The sequence below is a fragment of the Mirounga leonina genome, unplaced genomic scaffold (assembly GCF_011800145.1).
Source record: "Mirounga leonina isolate KUSES-001 unplaced genomic scaffold, KU_Mleo_1.0 Mir_174, whole genome shotgun sequence".
Classification (NCBI taxonomy): domain Eukaryota; kingdom Metazoa; phylum Chordata; class Mammalia; order Carnivora; family Phocidae; genus Mirounga; species Mirounga leonina.
In genome coordinates, this window is record NW_023270451.1 from 50,901,451 (window position 1) to 50,922,060 (window position 20,610).

The window sequence follows — 20,610 nt, forward strand, 5'->3', positions numbered from 1 at the left end:
CTGGAGGGGACACTAGTGACTGAATTGATTCTTTGAGAAACTGTTTGATTCTAAAAGCAGTAAGAGTGCGGTCACATTGTGACCAATTTTATTTTTTTAAGATTTTATTTATTTATTTGACAGAGAGAGAGAGAGCACAAGCAGGGGAGGGGCAGGCAGAGGGAGAGGGAGAAGTAGGCTCCCCGCTGAGCAGGGAGCCCGATGTGGGACTCGATCCCAGGACCCTGGGATCATGACCTGAGCCGAAGGCAGACGCTTAACTGACTGAGCCACCCAGGCGCCCATGTTGTGACCAATTTTAAATCATGTAAGATTTACACACTGAAGCCAGGAAGACCTTTGCAATACATACATCTGATCACATCACCCCCTTGGGTGAAATACTCCAGTGACTTCCTACTACTCTCCTGATAAAGACCCAGACCCCTGATCCCCACCAGCCCTCCTCCCAGGTCTATTCCAGGCCCAGCGTGCTCCCAGCCCTGGGCACTCTGCTCTTCAGTTCCTTCAACCCCCGCGCCTGCTCATCACATACGTACCAGGCATCTGCACAGACTCCCCTTTCCCCACTGAAGCCCATTCTCTTCCCAGCCCTCTGACTACATTAATCCCTTGCCGTAGGCTCTTCCAGCATCAGCACCTTTCTTCCCCAGCCCTGGGCCCAGCTTAACTGTCACATTCCACCCATCCAAGTACTAACCAGGCCCGACCCTGCTTAGCTTCCGAGATCAGACGAGATCGGGCGCGTTCAGGGTGGTATGGCCGTAGACAACTGTCACATTCCTTTGTGTGATCCTTTGATCAATGTACCTTTCTTCCACTAGTGAGCACCTAAGCAGCCCAAGAAAGCAGCAACAGGTCTGCTATTTTTCATAGGAAGGGGACTCACCATTGCGTATGTGTCCCCTATCACCCCCCCCCCCGCCATGGTACCTAGCAGGTGCTCAGTACATATCTGTGGATGAACAAATGAATTAAAAGTATTTTAAAAGGAAATGCTGGAGGCAAAATCAGACCCATCGTAGCCATCAAATACACTCGACCCCTCTCTTAAAAGTTAAGGACTCCAATGTCTCTGGTATCCTGAAGACTAAAGTTCTAGGGTAATTTCCCTTCCCCTGTATAGGATACTAGATACTTTCTTTGGCACTTATCACTTCAAACGCATGGGCCCAACTCTTCATAATGCAATTCCCAGACTCTGAAAGAAGCAATTTTACAACTGCCATTGTGCCATTTCTCTGGGCCTTGCATTGATCTGGTTACGAACAATTACCCTAAAGCTTGTTCGTTATCTGAAAGCTATATTTTGAAATAAAAACAAACCTGGAGATTTGGCTTCTTATATTTTTGTCCCTCTTTATGCGCCTTAACAGTCTCAGCTCCCGGGGTCAATTCTCAGACTGTTTCATGGCACTTTCACGTGCCAGAATCATTAGCAGCATATTCGATGACTGAAAATGGCCCTAAACAAGTCTGCAATAATCACAATTCCCAGGACAGCGGGACAATGTCTGCTGGAAATGTAAGTGACTCCACCACCACTGCCCTCTTCTTTCTGCCATCTTGCTGACAGTCAGCCCTGGCCCAGGTGACGACCTGGACGGTGTTCGCTCACTTGCTCCTGAAGCAAAGCTCTCATGGCATATTCTTCACCAAGCAGCATGGCCACTCAACACAACGTGCCAACCTAACAGGTTCAACTGAGGCAAAACGAATTTGGCAAACTGAGGAGGACTCGGCTACAGGAGAGTTAGCATTAGGTGTGCTGCAGAAAAGAGCTTTCAGTTTGGATCTGCATGATGCTGGGCAGCCAGCCTCTCTGACGGACAGATAGCCTCATCTGTGAAATGGGTACAAGGTAAGTCAATGTGTCTGAATTACTGTGAAACTGATAGATAGTTTGGTCTGAATATAATTCTCCAGTGATTTACTATGAATCTGTTTTTCACTATATAAATCTTCTTCGGTGTCTTCAAACATTTATTTAACACCGGATCCTCTGTAGAGTTACACACCAATCCTAATACATGGCGTAGAGGTATTGTTACTCAGTTGACGATCTAGCCCCTGAACAATCCATACTTATCACCCTTCTTCGGAGAAGAGATAGTGACAGGAAATTTATTTTACACTGGAAATAGTGTGCAATTTGTCAAGTACCAAACAAGATTTGCATATAGTGATTAGATGAGGGACTTTTCACGACTATAGTATTCGGGGCTGGGGGATGGGGGAGAAGCTACACTCTTTCAAAGCACAAGTTTAGAGAAGTCGTTTCCGCTTGGCACAGTTCTCTTGCACACCCATACTTCACAGCAGTTTAATGTCTGTATGGAGGTTGTTGTTTTTTTTTTTCCCCATCTACTTCATGAAAGCCATTACCAAGTGACAGGAACATGAGCTACTGCTTAATGAGCTGGTGAGTCTGTGAGCTAGTTGTTACCTTCCTGAAGGCACAGAAAGCTGAAAAGTCACCCAAACAAACTGGCAGTAGCCAGAAAGAATAAACAGAAATGGAAACAGGTGGCTTCTACTTAGGAGGCCATAAAACGAATTGTCCAACCTGAGACACTTTGGAAAGGGAAAGTTAGTACGCTTCATTATGCTGGCCCAACAGAGCTATACTGGGTCTAACACTCAGGACTATAGTCATCCTTTTATTTTTCTGTTTTATCCTCAGAGTATTTTCTAAGTGGGTTGATAGGCTCAGATCAAAGAAGAAAGATTAACACTTTACTCCCGCCCACCTGCCAATGAATATTAACAGTCCCCCACTTACCGGAATGTTCCAAATGATTCAAAAAGGGACGTTTACCAAGTGTTATTGAAACGACTGAATTTCCTTAGTAGGCAACACAATCACATGAAACCCAGTTCAACTGAATTAAATTTCTGTCAATGGCCCCTTCATGAGTACTCTACTAACTGGGGGTTTCTCACTGGCCTTCCATCCATGCTGGGCAAGTGCAAACAGCTCCCCCCTCCCCCAGAAAGCTGGATTCAAGGAAAGGGAAGGAGCCCCAATTAACAACCTCCATTCTCTCTACACAAGGCAAAATACTAACAAAATAAAACAGCAAAACCCCAGGTTAGTTCCAAGTGAATGGGAGATAGAGACCTATTTACAAGAGCTTTACCTTAGGACCTCAGGTTGCTAACAGGATTCATTATGTCAGTTCTTTTAATTTACAATCGATTGTAATTTTCCCTGACCTGTATTTCAGCAGTCTACCTCTTTGTGTGCTTGAGGAAAAGTTATATAAATCAAACGAACAGTCTAGCAAAAATCTTAGGAGGAATTTCCTGGGCTACTTACAACTCATAAAGAAGATGAAATAATAAATGCATGTCTTTAAAGGATTTTAGCAAGATATTTGAATAAAACACCTGAATAGGAATCTAGTGATTTAGTAATAATAACCTCAGCAAATCCAATGCACTGCTTTTTTGGGGGGATCCTACTTTCCGATCATTATTCCATTTAATGCCCTCAGCAGCTCCAAGAGGTAGGGACTTAGATTATTTCTATTTGAATGATAAGAAAATTGAGGCTAGGAATAATAATTAACTTACACCAAGTTGGTCAACAGGTACAGTCAAAAAGATACTTGAACCCTCACCAACAAGCATGTATATATTTAGCTTTAAACCTCAAAGACTCCTGCTTTTTCCTTCTTCCCAAATCCAATCAGCCACCAAATCTTTTTTTTTTTTTTTTAAAGATTGTATTTATTCATTTGACAGAGAGAGAGAGCACAAGAAGGGGGAACAGCAAGTGGAGAAAGAAGCAGGCTCCCCGCCGAGCAGAGAGCCCGATGCAGGGCTCGATCCCAGGACCCTAGGATCATGACCCGAGCTGAAGGCAGACGCTTAACCGACTGAGCCACCCAGGCTCCCCAAATCTTTTTTTTTTTTCATCAATGTCAACATCCTTTCTCTTTGACTTGCATCCAGCCAGGGGGTCTCCAGAAGTTGTCTCATTAAAGGAAGAGAATGGTCCACTACTCACGCTAGAAGGTAGAGGCAGAGAGACCTGTTTTTAAGTTGCATTTACACAGCAAGCACCTTGATTTATTTATTCATTTGACCAAGATTGAGTGTTTCTTAGGGTAGGCCCAGAAGGAAGGAGGTGAAAGCTTCCATCTCTCCTTGTCCTTCCTCCTCACCCTCTAATCTACCTTCCCTGTTGCCCTGGGAGTTAGATTTCTCACTGACTTCCAATTGTGTATTTTCCTTCCCTATTCCTTTCCACTCAATCCAAATGCCCAGCTCCCAGAAGAGTCAACACAAGGCCTCTTCCAAACTTCCTCCTGACTACCCTGATTGCTGTATTCCTTGTTCTTTCTTTTAATGCTCAGCTTTCCAGATCTTTCTCAAAGTCACTTCATTGTGAACTCTTTCTTCTGTGATCTGCAAACACTCTACATACACTTACATTTATCACACTCCTTTATGACTACCTATTAATGGGTCTATCTCCCACACAGCCCCCCTTCCCATACTGTCCCATATGAAGTGGATCTTATAATGTGCAGGAAGTGCCCTGACTACAGAACATAAAATGCAATCAAAATGGTTGCTGAATAAATGAATGAATGAATGATGTAAATAATGTATTATGATGGGAGCTGTAAGCCTAGCAATATTTCAATTTGAAAACATTTATATGCATTTTAAGGGTAAACCACACATTTTTTTGTAAATATGCTACAATTAATAAATAAATCTTTATTGTGCTTCTCTTGTATAAACCCAGGCAAATATTTCCCAAAACTCTCGATTAAAGAATGGATGGTAATTGAGAAAATAGTCCTAATGAGTTGAAGTCACTTTCTGGCAGTAGAGTTAAGTCTAAAGAGGACGGAAACATATTCATTTCTGGATAAAGGTTTTGATTTAATGAGATTTGTAGTGACTTGCTATAAATGTGACAAGCACTGGAGAAAATGGGATTTAGGAGCTGATATGATAAGTTTCTTTGTTTTTAAAGACTTCATTATTAGGAAAGCTGCATGGAGGTTTGTATGTGTGTGTGTGTGTGTGTGTACGTATCTTTCTCTGTCACGCATACATACACATATGCTTACTAGTAAGTGTATGAAAGAATCAGTCCCCTTCCCCCAAATCTGAATTTTTGAGTACTCAGTCACTTCCCACAGAGTGGCCCAGTGTTGGACTAACAAGGGCGCAGGGTCCACTCTAAAAATGCTATGAAAATGGTGAGGCGGGGCAAGGGGGGAAGGTGGTCAGGAGTCAAGAAAAAACCAGCCTTACTGAGTGTTATTGGAATTCACTCTTCACTCAGCCAAAAATACGCAATCTAACCAAAGTCCTTCCACTAGCTCTACCTCCCAAGCCACATGCCTTTTCAGGGCCATGGGCAAAGCCAGCTGTGGCTCCGTATTTGGATTAAATAGCCTGAAAACAGGGGGAAAAAAAATATATTATTTTGAAATGCATTACGCTTCAAAATTAAGGGTAATTGTGTGTAGCAGCCTGGAAAATACAGCTCATCCAGTACTGCTCAGCCACAGAACCCCACAGCACAAAATGCTGGCTCTCTAAATGCAATTTCAAACTTTAAAAAAAAAAAAAAAAAGGCACAAAGGGCGGAAGGAAGGGTGGAGGGCTGCTCTAGGGCTGTGACTTAGAAGAAGGCTGCTGGCCTTGGGGAGACAGAGCCCGTATGCCAGCCGGCAGGATTTCTAGGTTGGTTAAGCCAGTAGATGCTGCTCTACCCTGCTCCTGCAGCCAGACACCGAAGGTAAATAAAAGGTCGACAGATAATTACATAAGAAAATAAATGTGGCAAGATTAGGACAGAAATCTCACAGCTAGAGCAGGAAAGGACTTCACAGAGAGACCCACCTGAAAGCTTTTCCCCTGACCAGTACAACGTCCTGGTCACACTAATGGAATATCAATATCTATTACGACCCAACTAGCCAAGGTCCATTGTACAAGCAAAGGGGGAGGCTTTTCACCCTGTTCACTCATTCCCACACAGACACTGCCTTAATCTGGTGACAGAGGCCTCTGAAGGAGCCAAACTGAGCTTCGTGAACTACCCCCCTCATTTCATTTATCATATTCCCATTATGTAGACGTTATGGTTAATGCAGCAACCAGTGGCCAGGATTCTAGACCTTGTGTGGAAACTGAAACATAAAATCACTAGCTATAGGTCTCTTCGGCCATAGCATACCAGAAAGAAACACACAGGAAATTCAAACACAGCTGAGCTGGGTTAGGAAGACAATGGTAACACAGGAGGGAAGGAAGCTCCAGAGGAAATCCGAAGATCTAGAGGAAATTAAAGAACATGTATGAGAATATACCACATTAGGGTCTAAGGATTAGGCTGTAAAGAGAAAACTGGGTACTTAATATTGCTGTCAAGTCCAGTCTGTCTGACAGCACACCATTAGTCTTAACTTATGCAAGAAAACAAAACAATGGCTGGGGGGGAGGGTGTCACCTGGGGCGGGGGCGGGTTTGCCCCCGAGGGGACCACAGGCATTTTTTGGTTATCACGACTGGGTGTTGCTACTGGCCTCTTGAGGGTAGAAGCCAAAAAAGCTAGTTTCCTACAATGCACCAGCCAGACCCCTCGACAGAGAATTATCCAGCCCCAAACATCAAGAGTGCTGAGGTTGAGGCTGCCTGAAATAAAGGGTCAGCATAGAAGGGGCAATAGCCTGCAAGTAGAAAATGAACACAATCAGTAGCCTCGGTATTTCCCAAGGGAGAAACCACCCTGGTTAAAGACTCCAGTCTCTGGTTCCCTTCGTTGGTATTAATCTATGGGCCCAGAGAAATAGCAAAAGTCAAGACTCTGTTATATGTACTCCCTACCCCCTACTTGGTCCCTTCCCACCACCAATTGGTTCCATGCTTTTGCTTTTACCATGACTCATCCACAGAGCGGGGGAAAAAGTATTTGCTAAAGAGTAAGTGTCTATTCTCCTTGGCAAACACTGTTCTCATTTTTGATTAATGAATTCCATTCTGGCTTATCTGCTTCAATATCATGAGCTTCGGTGATGGGCATGCTGTCCCCAAGAAAGGATCCTCTAACTCTCTCAAGGCTAAGAAGTTTAGCTGTGGAGTGAGATACCCAAAGAGAGGCACCAACTTGGCCAAACTCGGCCTCAGTGCAGAAGACACCGCCCTGGGAGCCATGGCAACCCAGGGCATTTCTACCAGCATACAGGTGTGAAGGGCTCCCTGGATGCCCTGCAGCACAGCTCCACACAGGGGTCCTGGCCTCAGACCAGGCTAGTGGAGGAGAATCAACAAGGGCAGAAAATAACCAATACCGGCATCATGGTGCCTGGGAAAGGAACAGCAGGGGGAAAAGAGTCGGAAAAGCCGGGTGTGGGCTCAGATATACTCTCCAACTATCCCTGTGACATTTCAGTCCTCCAAACCACATCTATATAAAACGGGATAATAACACTCTACTGCCTGTTCTCCACCATTTCCAAAGCAGCATTCCAGGAAGAAGGGTGTCAGCTGTCGAGGCAGGAAGGGAAATTTCACATGGATCCTGTGACTTCCAAGATCTCTGGGGCAACGCTCCGTCAGGGCTTACAGAACCATGGTGCCTTCCAACCACTATTCACGACCCACCAGACACACAGCAGTCCTGGAGTCCAGCAAGTAGTAAACGTTTTCTAACTGAGGAAAGTTCTGTTCCCTGAATTAAACGTGAGAACTAAAATAGCCAAAACTATAGCCTCAATTCCTAAAATTGAGGTTCCAATAATAATCTTGCTCAGATTCTGGAAACCAGTGTTTGTGGGGGCCTAGAACACTGAGAATCGTCATCTCCTTCTATTTATACATGTGACTAATCTCTCCACTCAGTGCTACACCAGGTTGTTGCTGTGGTTAATTCTGTTTGATGAGCCAGCATTCCTTCTCCCACACAGATTCCTACTGGATACTTCACTGTTACTCCACCTTAGGCCGGTGACAGAACTCTGCTCAAACTGTACCTGCACTTATCCTGGGAAAGTGTGGAAAACACAGTTAACTTAATCCTGGATCCTAACAGTGTTCTTCGGGCTTCAGCGCTGGCTCTCATAAATGAGTTCTAATAGTTAACACTCAGACAACCTAAATCATCAGGGGGATTGCAAACTGCAACCCATGTGTGTAGGATGCACGCAGGGGTGGCTTTGCTGTCCCTGATAACGTGGTGCTAGGCCTAGTCAAAGGTTTTCATGGCAGTCACACTCTGTCGCCTGGATGGTTGGTCTTCAACATCTGTGTTTCAGATAGAGCTAAAGTTCTCATCCTTTCTCTTCCTTGGCTGCTCTGTCCCAAGCCCAAGTCACCTAAAATGTTTTATCTACTTAGGTACACGACAGTGGTTGCCCCCAGAAAACGTGACTACTGTCTCTGCAAACATCCAAAAGTAATTAAAACAGGCATATGGAGAATAGTGAGTGTAAACAATGAAAAGTTGAGCAGAGTCAAGTTCCAAAGACCTGAAAAGCTTAAAGACCTCCAAAGCTCTAAACTAAAACTTGGCCATAAAAGAGTACATTGCATCATTTTATTCTTAGTAAGATTAAAGAGTTATTTCAGATGAATCTGCTGCCTCTCCATGTCGCTAGGTGACAAACGTACCACCTGGATTTCCAGTTTTGCCAATATGGCGGCATCATGACCTGGCGCACCATCAAGTTCTATCAGCAGCAGCATTTTAAAAGTTAAGTCCATGGCTGATGCTTTTACTGCATCTGATTGAACATTTGTAAATAGCAGCTCTTGCAGGAGATTAAACCAACAGCACTTTGTAAGAGGTGGGAGCAGCTAAATATTCCTTAAAGTACGGCCTTGTGAACCACTTTCATCAGAATCCCTAGCAAACTGGTTGAAAATGTAGATTCCTAGCGCCTCCAGAATTATTAAAAGAGACTTTTTTTTTTTTTTTACCACATTAAGCAATACATTTGACCTTAAGATTCAGTGTCTGTGTTGTAAAACGCCCTATTTTTCCATTGTACTTTCTTCCACTTCATGTTTTAAACTGCTGGTTTGGACCTGATAAATTGATACTCCAGTCTACTCCTGGATTGCAAGCCTAAACTTCAAAAACACCAGACAGACTAGTTGACAAGAAGGAAGCAGAACTGGAGTTGTGTAATTAGCAGCAACACATGAGGCTTTGTGATGCAGAGAGCGTTTAGTAATTCCCCACCTTTTCCCAATTCAACAAAATGAAGGTCTGAAAAACCAAGCTACCCACTTGGATGGTTTCAGGCATTAAAAAGTGGTTGCAGGCTTCAGAAACAAACCTTAAGGGTAGGCATTGTCTTAGATCGGGACAGGAAATGTCCTCCGTAGGAATGATTAGCTCTAAACTAAACCTTCTTGTTAAGAAAAGTGATAAGGTAAGCAAAGTGTGCACTCCATAGAGCCCCCTGGCACAGCCCCAGCCACACCCTCTCTGCAAGGACTTCAAAGGACTCCCTTCCTCCACCTCTCCCCACCCGTTCACACCAAACACTCAAAGGGGGTAAATTACTTTAAAACACTTAAGTATTGTCCTATCTCAATACTGTAATTTCATAAATGCTTATGATTTAGAAGCACTATAAAAACCTCTCATCTGTTATCTCTCTTATTTTTCTTTTCCTAGACATTTCTCATTTCTCTTCTCCCCTGCATCTGCCACCCAGTTTCTTTCTGCCTCCCTGTCTCTTTCTGCCTCCCTGTCCTTCCTCCCTTACCCCTTCTCCCCCTCTGCCTTCACCTCCATCTTCTGGGAGGCAAGCGGGATAGAGTGTCTATCTCTGACTTCAATCCATGCACAGTAATGCTCTTTTTCCTAGGGGAGTATTTCTTTGGCTAAAGCAACACATGTTTTGAAAAGACTTTCTCCAAGGAGTATGATAAACAAATACCAGATCTGAAGTGGTTATGTGCTATCAGTAAGTTGTACTGGTTTTCCACTCTCCCAAGGAATCACCTCTCTGTTCCTTTCTTCAGGCTGAAATTCTGAGTCGGCTCAAGCACAAAAGGGTCTGCAAGAGGAGCGGCTGGGCATGGTGAGAAGGACAAAGGAAAAAAAAAAAAAAGCCTGTTACCTGGGTTCACTTGCCACTGATGCTGCAATATTTTCCTGGTATATTTCCCATAATATGCATCTCTTATTCAGTCCATCAGCAAGTATTTATTGAGCACCTATTCTGCTGGGAATCAGTCTAGGTTCTGGACCTAGACACAAGACAAGGTCCCTGCCCTCATGGAACTTCTGTCCTAATGGGGGAAACAGACATAATCAAATAAACAAATGAAATAAAGACAAACAAAATAATGCCAGGGGGTAATATGTGCTAAGGGGGAAAACTGAGTAACTTAAAAGGACCAGAGAGGGGCTGGTTGCTATTTTACATGAGGTAATCAGGAAAGGCTGCCTGTAAGCTGACAACTAGGTGGAGACCTGAAGTGAGCAAGGCAGTGAGCCATCTGGACTTGTTGGGAAAAGTTCTTTGTGCAAAAGGAGTAACTTGTGCAAAGGCCCTGGGGAGAGAAGTTGGTGAAAAAGAAGAATGGAAGGTGGTCAGAATGGCTGCAATTAAAAGCAAGAGGGGCACCGGGGTAACTCACTTTGTTAAGCATCTATTGGTTTCGGCTCAGGTCATGATCTCAGGGTTGTGGGATGGAGCCCCACCTTGGGCTCTCCACTCAGTGCGGAGTCTGTTTGAGATTCTCTCGCTCCCTCTCTCTCTCTCTGCCCCTCCCTCCTGCACTCTCTCTCTCTAAAATAAATAAATAAATCTTTAAAAAAAAAAGGCAGAAAGATAAGACATGGGAGTGGGGGTGGAGATAAGACCATTAATAACACCACCCACCCTGTAGCCCAATGCCTGCTCCTGGATTCCACAAGACCCAGGCCTGGGCCTGCTTGACAACCTCCTTTGCCCTGATATCTACCAAGCTTCTTCCCCAGTTCCCTTCCCTCCTGACCAATGCAGCCCCCTCCCCCCCAGGCAGAGTTCCAACACTCCAGGTCATTCCCTCACAATTTCCCAATTAGACAACCAGTCCTTCTAATTTAAAAAAGAAGAAAAAAATCTGAGTAATGAAGTAGGAAAAAAGGCAACATTTAACCACAGCCCTCAAGAGAGAGGAAATGTACCATGGTAAAGAGCAGAGGTTCAGAAGGCAACTCTAAAAAAAAAAAAAAAAAAAAAAGCCTGCCACATGACAGCAGGAGATCTGGGCTTCTGAGGTTCTGTAAACTGGGGGAGGATAATTCTTGAAATAACCTTGAGAAGTAGGTACGGAGACGCCCTTAATAGTAGCTGCGGCCAGCCTTTCTGATCTAAAAGTGAACCTGAGCGGGTTATGTCCTTCTAGTTCCCAAAGTTAATCCTCAAAGAGTTAATGCATAAGTACAGATCATTAATTACTTTTATTTTATAAACAAACAAACAAAAACCTAAATTCTTCCATTGCCCCACCTCCTCCACCCACCCCCAAGTCAGGGGCAGCGCTCAACCGGGAGCCTGCCGCCTCTGCCGCCTCTGCTTCTTGAGGCAGAAACCCTTGTCTTAGCTTCTCTGAAGTGTTGAATACGAGGAATTAGTGTTAGCAGGACCATGGTGCGAGGCACAGGGCATCACAAAATACGCTCAGTGAGTCCCAGGAGCTGTCCAGAGGCCCCCGGGGCCAGGTCACTGAGGGAGGCCAAGCCCTGCAGCTTTAGGTCAACGCAGGTCCGACCGCCAACAACCTCTGCCCGGAGCTGCCAACTTCAAACGGCCCCCAAGCGGGAGAGGGTCACATGGCGGGAAGTCCCCAGCTCTGGAGCCCCTCGCGGTCACACACACACAAACACACACACACGCACACGCTCACTCGCTCACACGCTCGCCGCCCTCGCGCGCGCCCGCGACACAACACGGACTTCCCAACCCCAAACACACGCGCGCACCCCCGGGCCGGCTGACTTCTGTATTTCCTCTTCCTCAAAGCTGCTCTTGCGATCGCCGCCGCCGCTCGCAGCTCGGATTCCAGGACCCCCAGAGCTCCACTGCCCCCTTCTCGGAAGGCGCGCCGTGTGCCCCACCCCCCCATGCCGGGATCTCCCATCGAAGCCCCCCTCCCCCGCCGTCGTTCCCGGTCCTAGCCGGGGACCCCAGCAGGTCTCCAGGAGGCGGGTATTTACTGCCTCTCCCGAGGGTCCCAGCCGCCCCAACCGCTCCCTCCCGCCCGCCCCTCCGGGCCCTCCATCTCTCTAGCCCATCGCTGTCCCCTCCCAGGAGCGCGCTGGCCGAGGGATTCCCTCCCATCTGCCAGTGCCGGAGAAAAGCCAGAGCCGGAGCCGCCAGTCCCTTCTCCCGCGCAGCCTCTCGGGTCGCCAACCCCCGAATCCCACACTCTCCGGTCCCCAGTCCCCCGGCGCCAGCAGCACTGTCCTCTGGCAGCCCCGACCAGCCGGCCCCGGCCAAATCCTCTCCGCGGGTTCCGGGGCCCGGGGCCCGGCGCTCCATCTCCCGCGCCCGCTCGCTCCGCTCCCACTCCCACACCCGCCGCCCGGCTCTGCCCAGACTTCCCCAACTGCGGAGCGCCCGGGAGCGCCCGCAGCCCTCGCCCCCCAGAGCGCCGCGGCCACCCCCGCTCCAGCCCCGGCGCCCCAAGGGAGGAAACAAAAGTGTCTCCGCGGCGCCCGGAGTCCCCCCCCTCCCCAGAGCAGGACGCCTACTCCGGTACCCCAGCCCTAGCTCCCTCCCCGGCCGCGCTGAGGTCAGCGAGTCGGGGCGCGGCGCCAGCCCAGGAAACTTTACGAACCTGCCCGGGGTCGCAGGACAGCGGCGGTGGCGGCGAGGATTCTCCGCGACCAGAGCTCTGGCGACCCGTGACGACTGAAAGGGGGCCAGAGGCTCTGTCCCCCAGCTCAGGGCCGCGGCGGTGTGGGTGGCTCTGCCTCTATCCCGTGCCCATCCTCGCCCGCGCACACGCACTTACACTGGGGATCCGCCGGCTGCTGCGCCGCCGGCTGCCGCTGCTCTCACTTCCTCTTCCTTCCTCCTGCTGGCCAGAGACACATTTTGCATCTGCAAGGCATCCCGAGATCAACCGCGAACTCTCCTCCCGAGCGGACGCTGCGGAGTGGCCGCCGCCGCCCCCGGCACCTGCGCCGGGACACGCGTGGTTGGCGCTTTCACCTGCCGCCCGCACGCTGGAGCCTGCCTACTGCACTTTGCCTGCGGGTCGGTGGGGGGGTGGGGGAGGGTGCCCTCGACTTTTTGAAGTCCCCCTACTTAAAAAGAAGGAAAATGTCAAACATCGTGCACGCCTCAGATCGGCTATAAATAATATGTGTGCAGAGCATGACTTCTTGGATGAGCTCACACGCGGCGCTTTGCAGGCACTAATTAACTCCGTCACCGTCATAGCGCCACCTCCGGGAGGCCGAGAGCGCGTGGCATCTTTTTATATGCTTTCATTTTTGGCAGCTGGTTTGGAATTTCGAGGGGAAACTTTGGTGGGTTGTTTTAAAGCTACTTTAAAAGGCTGATGTGTTTGTTCTGCCGCTCTGCCTCTACCCTTGAGCAGCGTGGCGAAAATAACAGAACCCTTCCTCCCTCTTATAGTCACCTATGCATTTACACGGTTTATTTCTAATTGCCGGGGACTCCCTAACTTGGCATAACTTTGCATAAAGCAAGAATTTCTACCCCCAGTTTGGTATTTGGAGTACACGATTTAATGCAACCTGATTTTCAAAGCAAAATTAAAAAACTAACTCCCAGCATAGCTACCAGAAGGGAAATAACAGTCGTTGGAAGGTTGCAGGAGAAACACCTGTGCTCTCCCAAATCAGAAATATCTACATTGGCTCTGGCGGAAAAGACAAAGGCGGTTACTAATGCATTCCCTCCAAACTGGCAAAGGAGATAAATCTGGAGCAGGGAGGCACTGGAATCTAAGGTAGAAGGCAAAACTCCTCTTTAAATTGCAGTCCCACCCCCTCCCCCAAGGAGATTTAAATTTTAACCCTGTGCTGGCTGTTCATTAGCAGCCAAGAGCCCCAAGCAACTCTTGAACACTTTAAATGTGGCTAGTCCTCAGATGTTCTGTAAGTGTAGAATGGACACAGAACTTAGTGTGAAAAACAGAATGTAAAATAGCTTGTTAATAATTTTTGTGTTGATGACATCATTTCAACAAATGATAATAGTTTAAGATGTGATGAGTCAGTTGGGTTATTGTATTGGATTAAAATATAAATATATATAATTTAAAATATTTTCACTAGTTTCTTTTTACATTTAAAAAAAATTTTTTTTAAGATTCCATTTCTTTAAGTGGTCTCTACACGCAACATGGGGCTCAAACTCACAACCAGGAGATCAAGAGTCCCATGCTCCACCAACTGAGCCAACCAGGCTTTTTACATTTTTAATGTGGCTAATAGAAAAGTGAGATTACACATATGCCTCTCATTAGTGGCTCACATTACTGGCTTATATTTCTCATGAAAAGCCCTGATCTGACCTCTTATTATATGCATAACCTCTAGAGGCAATATTAGTAGCAGGAAGACTTGGGTCCACACCACTATAAGCCAATAACTTAAAACAGCATGAGTCCAGAAAAGTAATTTACCTTCTCTATTTCTTCATCTGTAAAATGATGATATAATAACAGTAAACAGGGTAACTATCAAAATGAAGTAATTTAATAAGCAGGCAGTAAATGGAGCCTTTACTAAATGATGCTCTGAGGCACTTGTAATGATAACTAAGAATTTGATCCACACTTTTTAGCTAAGGCATATAAAGATGTTAACTGTAGTGCAGACATCATGAGCACTCGGTAAATGTTAGCTGTCATAATTGTTCCAAGAGTAAATAGGGAACTCTGTGTCTCCTCTTGCAAAGCAATTAGACAAATCCACCTCCTTGTAACCTTTGGTCCCAGCTCTGCCCTCTGCAGTTAACATGGAGTGAGTCACATCCTTCCTCCAAGAGATAACCTTAGAGATAGATCTTTGAAGACAGACATCGAATCCCATCTAAACATTCTCTCCTGAGGATTAAATGTTCTCGGTTACTCTTAACTCCTTTTCATAACCTATGGTTTCAAATCTCTCTCCTCTTAGCCATCTTTCCCTTGAAGGACCCAAGTCTCGACTTTAAAAAAAAAATTAGTTGTCACATAAATTAATTAACCATTAAAAACAATTAATACAGCCTGGGGTCTTGTCAGTTCTTTCTCAAATGCATTTATCTCACCACTGATCCAATGACAAAGCAAAGACTGGAAATTCTTTGCTATGTTACTGTTAGGCCATGTCTGTGCTTATGGGGTTGATATCTGGGACCAAAGCCCCTGGTCCACCTTCTGGAAGTCTTTTCAGGTTTGATGCAGGCACCCAGTTTCTCCCCACATCCACAGATTAGGTAAGAATACTATGGTTCTGGATGACACCCCACTAATGGGCTCTCTCTGCCATGATGAGGATCAGATTCTTTGGGTTCACTAGTTCCTCTTATTTTTTTTTCCTTTTCCTTCCCCCCACCCCACCCGCCTTATTTATATTCCACAAATGCTATATAGTGAGACCCTGTTCTTAACCTCCAATTTTTTTCTTGTTAAGCATTGGATCTAAGGGTCTGTCTGAGGTTTCTTCTTTAGTCATCCAGATTCTAACTTGTCCATTAACTTTATCTATGGCCTACAGTATTAGGAGATAAAATGCCCCCTTCCTTCTATTTAGAACCTGTATTTCTTTTTTTTTTTTAATTATTATGTTATGTTAATCACCATACATTACATCATTAGTTTTTGATGTAGTGCTCCATGATTCACTGTTTGCGTATAACACCCAATGCTCCATTCAGTACGTGCCCTCTTTAATACCCATCACCAGGCTAACCCACCCCCCCACCCCCTCCCCTCTAGAACCCCCAGTTTGTCTCTCAGAGTCCATAGTCTCTCATGGTTCGTCTCCTCCTCTGACTTCCCCCCCTTCAGCAGGAAAAATGAAGGGGAGGAAATAGAACCTGTATTTCTAATCACTCTTCCTAATAAGGGGCAGGGTCCCGGCAAACCGTCTTAGAGAATAGCTCACAATCTGGATTTGTCCATTTCTTATGGTGTCATTTCACTTCACCCTTTATCCTTTGTGCTTTTCCGTAGGAGTTGAGCTTCAGGATCATTTTTGGTAGAGTGATATGGGCACTCGACACTGCATCACACTGGTATATCCATTGTCAGTCTGCGCCACTCGTGGTGGTACTAACTTTACCCACTTGGTAAGTGTCACCACAACTAGATCACTCCAGTGAAAAAGTGCATTTTCCCTTTACAATTAATAAGAAATCTGTCCTAGTGGGGCGCCTCGGTGGCGCAGTTGGTTGGGCTTCTGACCCTTGGTTTCGGCTCAGGTGGTGATCTCAGGGTCATGGGATCAAGCCCCACATCGGGCTCTGTGTTCAGCACGGAGTCTACTTGAGATTCTCTCTCCCTCCCCCTCTGACACTCCCCACTTGAGCGTGCTCGCTTTCTCTCTTGCTCTCATTCTTTCTCTCTCTCTCTCAAATAAATAAATAAATAAATCTTTTTAAAAAAAGAAATGTGTGGGGATACTTTGCACTACGTGAATATCCTATTCCACAACGTTCTTTTACCCAGTGGTTATAGCATCTTCTGATAATTCTTCCCACTTACAGTTTGATTCCAGCTTGCTTCCTATTTACTTTAGTTTGTTTCCCCAGTTCTGAATTCCAGTAACCATATCTTACTTCTCTCCCACCTCCAGGCCGCCTGGAATTGCCTCGCTCCCCTCCACTCTCACCTGGCTTTGGACCTGTTTTTATGTTCTCTTTTAGAATGAGCTCCTATCTCCAATCCTATTGTCTTTCATTGTTTTTGCTCCAGTCTTTCTCCCTACAACCAGGAAAGCACTGTATCCTTCAAGGGTGGGAGGATTTGGGGATATATATTGGGCTAAAAGGTCTTACTTCCATCTGGGCATCCCATTTGCTATATCAGCACTATATACTTTTTGGAAGAATGGAGAGGGCTCCTAGCAGGGCATTGGTAGAAAATATCACAGTATATTTTGTCATGAAACAATCCCAAGAAAAACAAAGAAATTGTTCCTTGTTTGCTTTCTGCTGTTGGAGATAATTTCAACTTCATGTCTTACCAATTAGTGGACTCAAGAGAATTTTGCTGTCAATTTTCCCGCATAATTTCCACACCTGCAGGCTCCATGCTCTTTCCTTCTGCATTTATAGGACTAAGTTTTATTTGGGGACCCAAAGAAGAACAGGGCACACATCTGTGTAAAGATCACAAACCAAGTAAGGGTGGATCTGCATATTACAAACTTGATATCAAGTAGGTGAGACTCACATCCCTGGTGTTATAATGCTCCAATCAGCTTTCTGAAGTTTGAAGCTTTGATAAGTGTCTTTCAAGTTTCCTCTATTTTCACCTTTGGGGTTCATTACTCTTCTATACCTTGGTTCTTTGGGCATCTATTATCCCTACTTTACTCTTTTTACTATCCCCTATAAACAAATTTATTTTTCAGCACTTCCTTGTTTTCTTCTACTCTGAGCAACAGATTCTCCCCAGCTTAAGGTTAAAAATGTTCTCTTAAACCATAAAAAGTTTTCTTGTGCCCCTTTGCAATCAATCCTTCCCTTCCGCTCACTCAGCCCTAGGCAATCACTGATCTGCTCTGTGACACCAAGAAAGCTTTACCTTTTCTAGAAATACACTTACATGGAATCATAGGGCATGTATTCTTTTAGGTCTTGCCCTTTTACCATGTGTGATATTTACATCAGTAATTCCTTTCTTTTTTCTGCTGAGTAGTATTGCGCTCTACAGATTATTTATTTATTCATCTGTGGTTGGCCATTTGGATAGCTTCTGGTTTTTAGCTAGTGTGAGTGAAACTGCTACAAACATTCATGTAGTCTGTATGTGAACATATATTTTCATTTCTCTTGTCCCATTTATGCTTATGGCAGTGATTCCATGGGTGCATCAATTTGTCAAAACTCATCAAAAACATAAACTTAAAATTAGTACATTTCATCCTTCACTGGCTAAGCAAACTGGGGTGATCTTTGTCGTGGAATACTACTCGGCAATAAAAAGGAATGAACTATTGGTTTTTATAGCAATTTGGATGAATTACCAGGGAATCATGCTGAGTGACAAAAATCCTACCCTTAAAAGGCTACATACCATCTGATTTTATTTAAATGCCATTCCTGAAATGATAAAACTGTTGAAATGGAGAACAGATTTGTGGTTGCCAGGGGTCAGAGATGGTGGAGTGGGAAAGTGGGGGAAGCCGAGGCATGTGGCTATATAAGGCTACATGAGGGATCCTTGTGGTGATAGAACTGCTCTTTATCTTGACTGTGTCAATGTCAATATTCTGGTTGTGATATTGCACAGTACAGCAGTACAGTATAGTATACACTACATTTTACAATAATGCTAGAATACAATATCACAATCAAGATTTTGACATCGATATGGTCAATAACAGTTGCACAATAGTGTAGTATTGTGATATTTTACTATAGTTTCACCATTGAAGGAAATTGGATAAATGGTTCAAGGAATATTTCTGTATTATTTCTTACAACTATGTGTGAAAGTACAACTATCTCAAAATAAAAATCTTTAATTTTTAAAAAAGGTGAATTTTATTGTATATAAATTATGCCTCATTAAAATGGATTTTTAAAAAGCTCTTCTTTTGGTCTATAGAACACCCAGTAGTACCCTCCAGAGACCACTCAGAATTCTCCTGAAACACTGTTCCCTCTTTGTCCAGGCACATGACACACTAATTAGACACCCTGAGCCATTTTGTTCTTCCACCTTTTTCCTTACATCATCTCCAAAAATCACAACGGCATCTTCCAACTTCCCCTCCTGGGTCACCGTGTACAATTCAGTGGGTTAGCACACCTCAGCTCACCTACCAGCATGGTCTCTCCAAAGACATATATATCTAGAGAAACTTGGATCATCTGTAGTTTTATATACATTGATTTTTTTGGATTTAGGACCCAGATTGATTGAAGGTTACTTTCAACTCTCAAAGATCCACCATGCCATCAATTTTATTTCAAGACCATGTCCCAATTTTTGCAGTTCTTTGTCAACACTCTATTGTTTGCCCCCAAATATGACCTTCTCTCTTCTTTTTTTTTTTTGTCTTCTTTCATTTCAAAGGAAAAAAGGGGTGGAAGGATTAAATGTGAAAAGATCATTAAAAACAGAGTAGTAATTTTACTATTAATTGCCAATTTTAAGGCTTTGAACTTGATATGGTTCTTAAGACTTACATAAAAAAGAAAAAAAAGTTTAGCTAAATATTCAGATGAAATATGGAGGCAGTACAATATTAGCTCTCATGTTAATACAATACCATTTATGACCAAGAACAGTAATTACTCACTTCCAAGTATGTGGATTTGTTCCCCTAATGAGTCTAGTATTGGGGGCATGAATGGGTAAAGTAAAAGGCAAGTAGGATTCCCTATTTATTTGCTTGATGGCAAAAATCTTAAATAGCATTTTGTTTCCATGAGCAAAATGTTTTAGATGAACCTAAAGAAGGTAGGCCTACCTTTCTGGAAAATAGACTATGAATTTGATTACAAATCTGAGGTAGTTTACATGAATAACATAATTATTTATCTTAAATACTCATAATTAAGTTGAGATCCTCTTTAGTTTGCATGTACACTAATGAAAATAGGAAAGTTTTATGATATTTGAGGAAAATAATCTGTGGTTTATTCCAAAAAGAATAATTATAAAGGAAACATACTTCAGCATTTTAGACAGTGGGTTGGGAGTATGTTACTTTTTTAAAGATTTTATTTATTTATTCATTTGAGAGAGAGAGAGTTTGAGCAGGGGGAGGGGCAGTGGGGAAGGGAGAGGAAGAGGGAAAGGAAGAGAATCCCAAGCAGACTCTGCACTGACCATGGAGCCTGACACAGGGCTCCATCCCACAACCCCAACATCATGACCTGAGCCCAAACCAAGAGTAGGACACTCAACTGACTGAGGAACCCAGGTACCCCTGGGAATGTTACTTTTAATTTAATTAAGATAAAAAGTAAAACAATCCAGTATTTATATTCCTTGTCTCAAATTCCTAACCTAGAGAGACAAGAATTAAGTCAAGGAAGGGCTTTTATTTGTATTCAATTCACATCAACTAAAGGAAAGATACTTTATTATCCTCATTTTAAGGATGCAACACAGACTCAAAGAGGTTAAGTGACCTGCCAAATTCACTATAAAGTGGCAGATGATGATTGAAAGCAGATTTTTCAATCCAGAACCATGATCACCCATGCCACACTTCTACAGCTGACTTACGGTGACTGCTGAAGACCTGGATTTGAAGGCTATCAGATGATAAATTGTATTTGGGGAAAGTACCTCTGCAGTTATTGAAATGAAACAGAACTGGTGTATTACTGTATATTACAAACATACAGAACATGGAACTTCCTTTAATTTAACATTAGGCACAGGCATACTGGGTACCATTTTGGATCAGGGACTGTATATAAATAAGCCCTA

The 20,610-nt window shown here is 44.4% G+C and overlaps 1 protein-coding gene and 1 long non-coding RNA gene across 5 annotated transcripts in view; both read right to left on the reverse strand.

Annotated features, from left to right (window-relative positions):
* ELMO1 (engulfment and cell motility 1) overlaps positions 1-20,610 on the reverse strand; it is a 540,114-nt gene that overhangs the window by 506,505 nt on the left and 12,999 nt on the right. The window contains exon 1 of one of the 4 annotated variants that reach the window (XM_035020919.1): positions 12,991-13,106. The exons of 1 other annotated variant lie outside the window; for it this stretch is intronic. The gene's annotated coding sequence lies outside the window, so the exon portion shown is untranslated. Of the gene's footprint in view, positions 1-10,103; positions 10,656-12,813; positions 13,107-20,610 lie in introns of those variants that run through there. 2 more of the 4 variants (XM_035020915.1, XM_035020916.1) reach the window with 2 other exon arrangements.
* Positions 3,927-10,096, reverse strand: LOC118020974. The gene is made up of 2 exons (XR_004682067.1): positions 9,921-10,096; positions 3,927-6,306 (listed from the first exon to the last, which is right to left on the reverse strand). It is a non-coding gene; the product is annotated as an uncharacterized LOC118020974 (long non-coding RNA).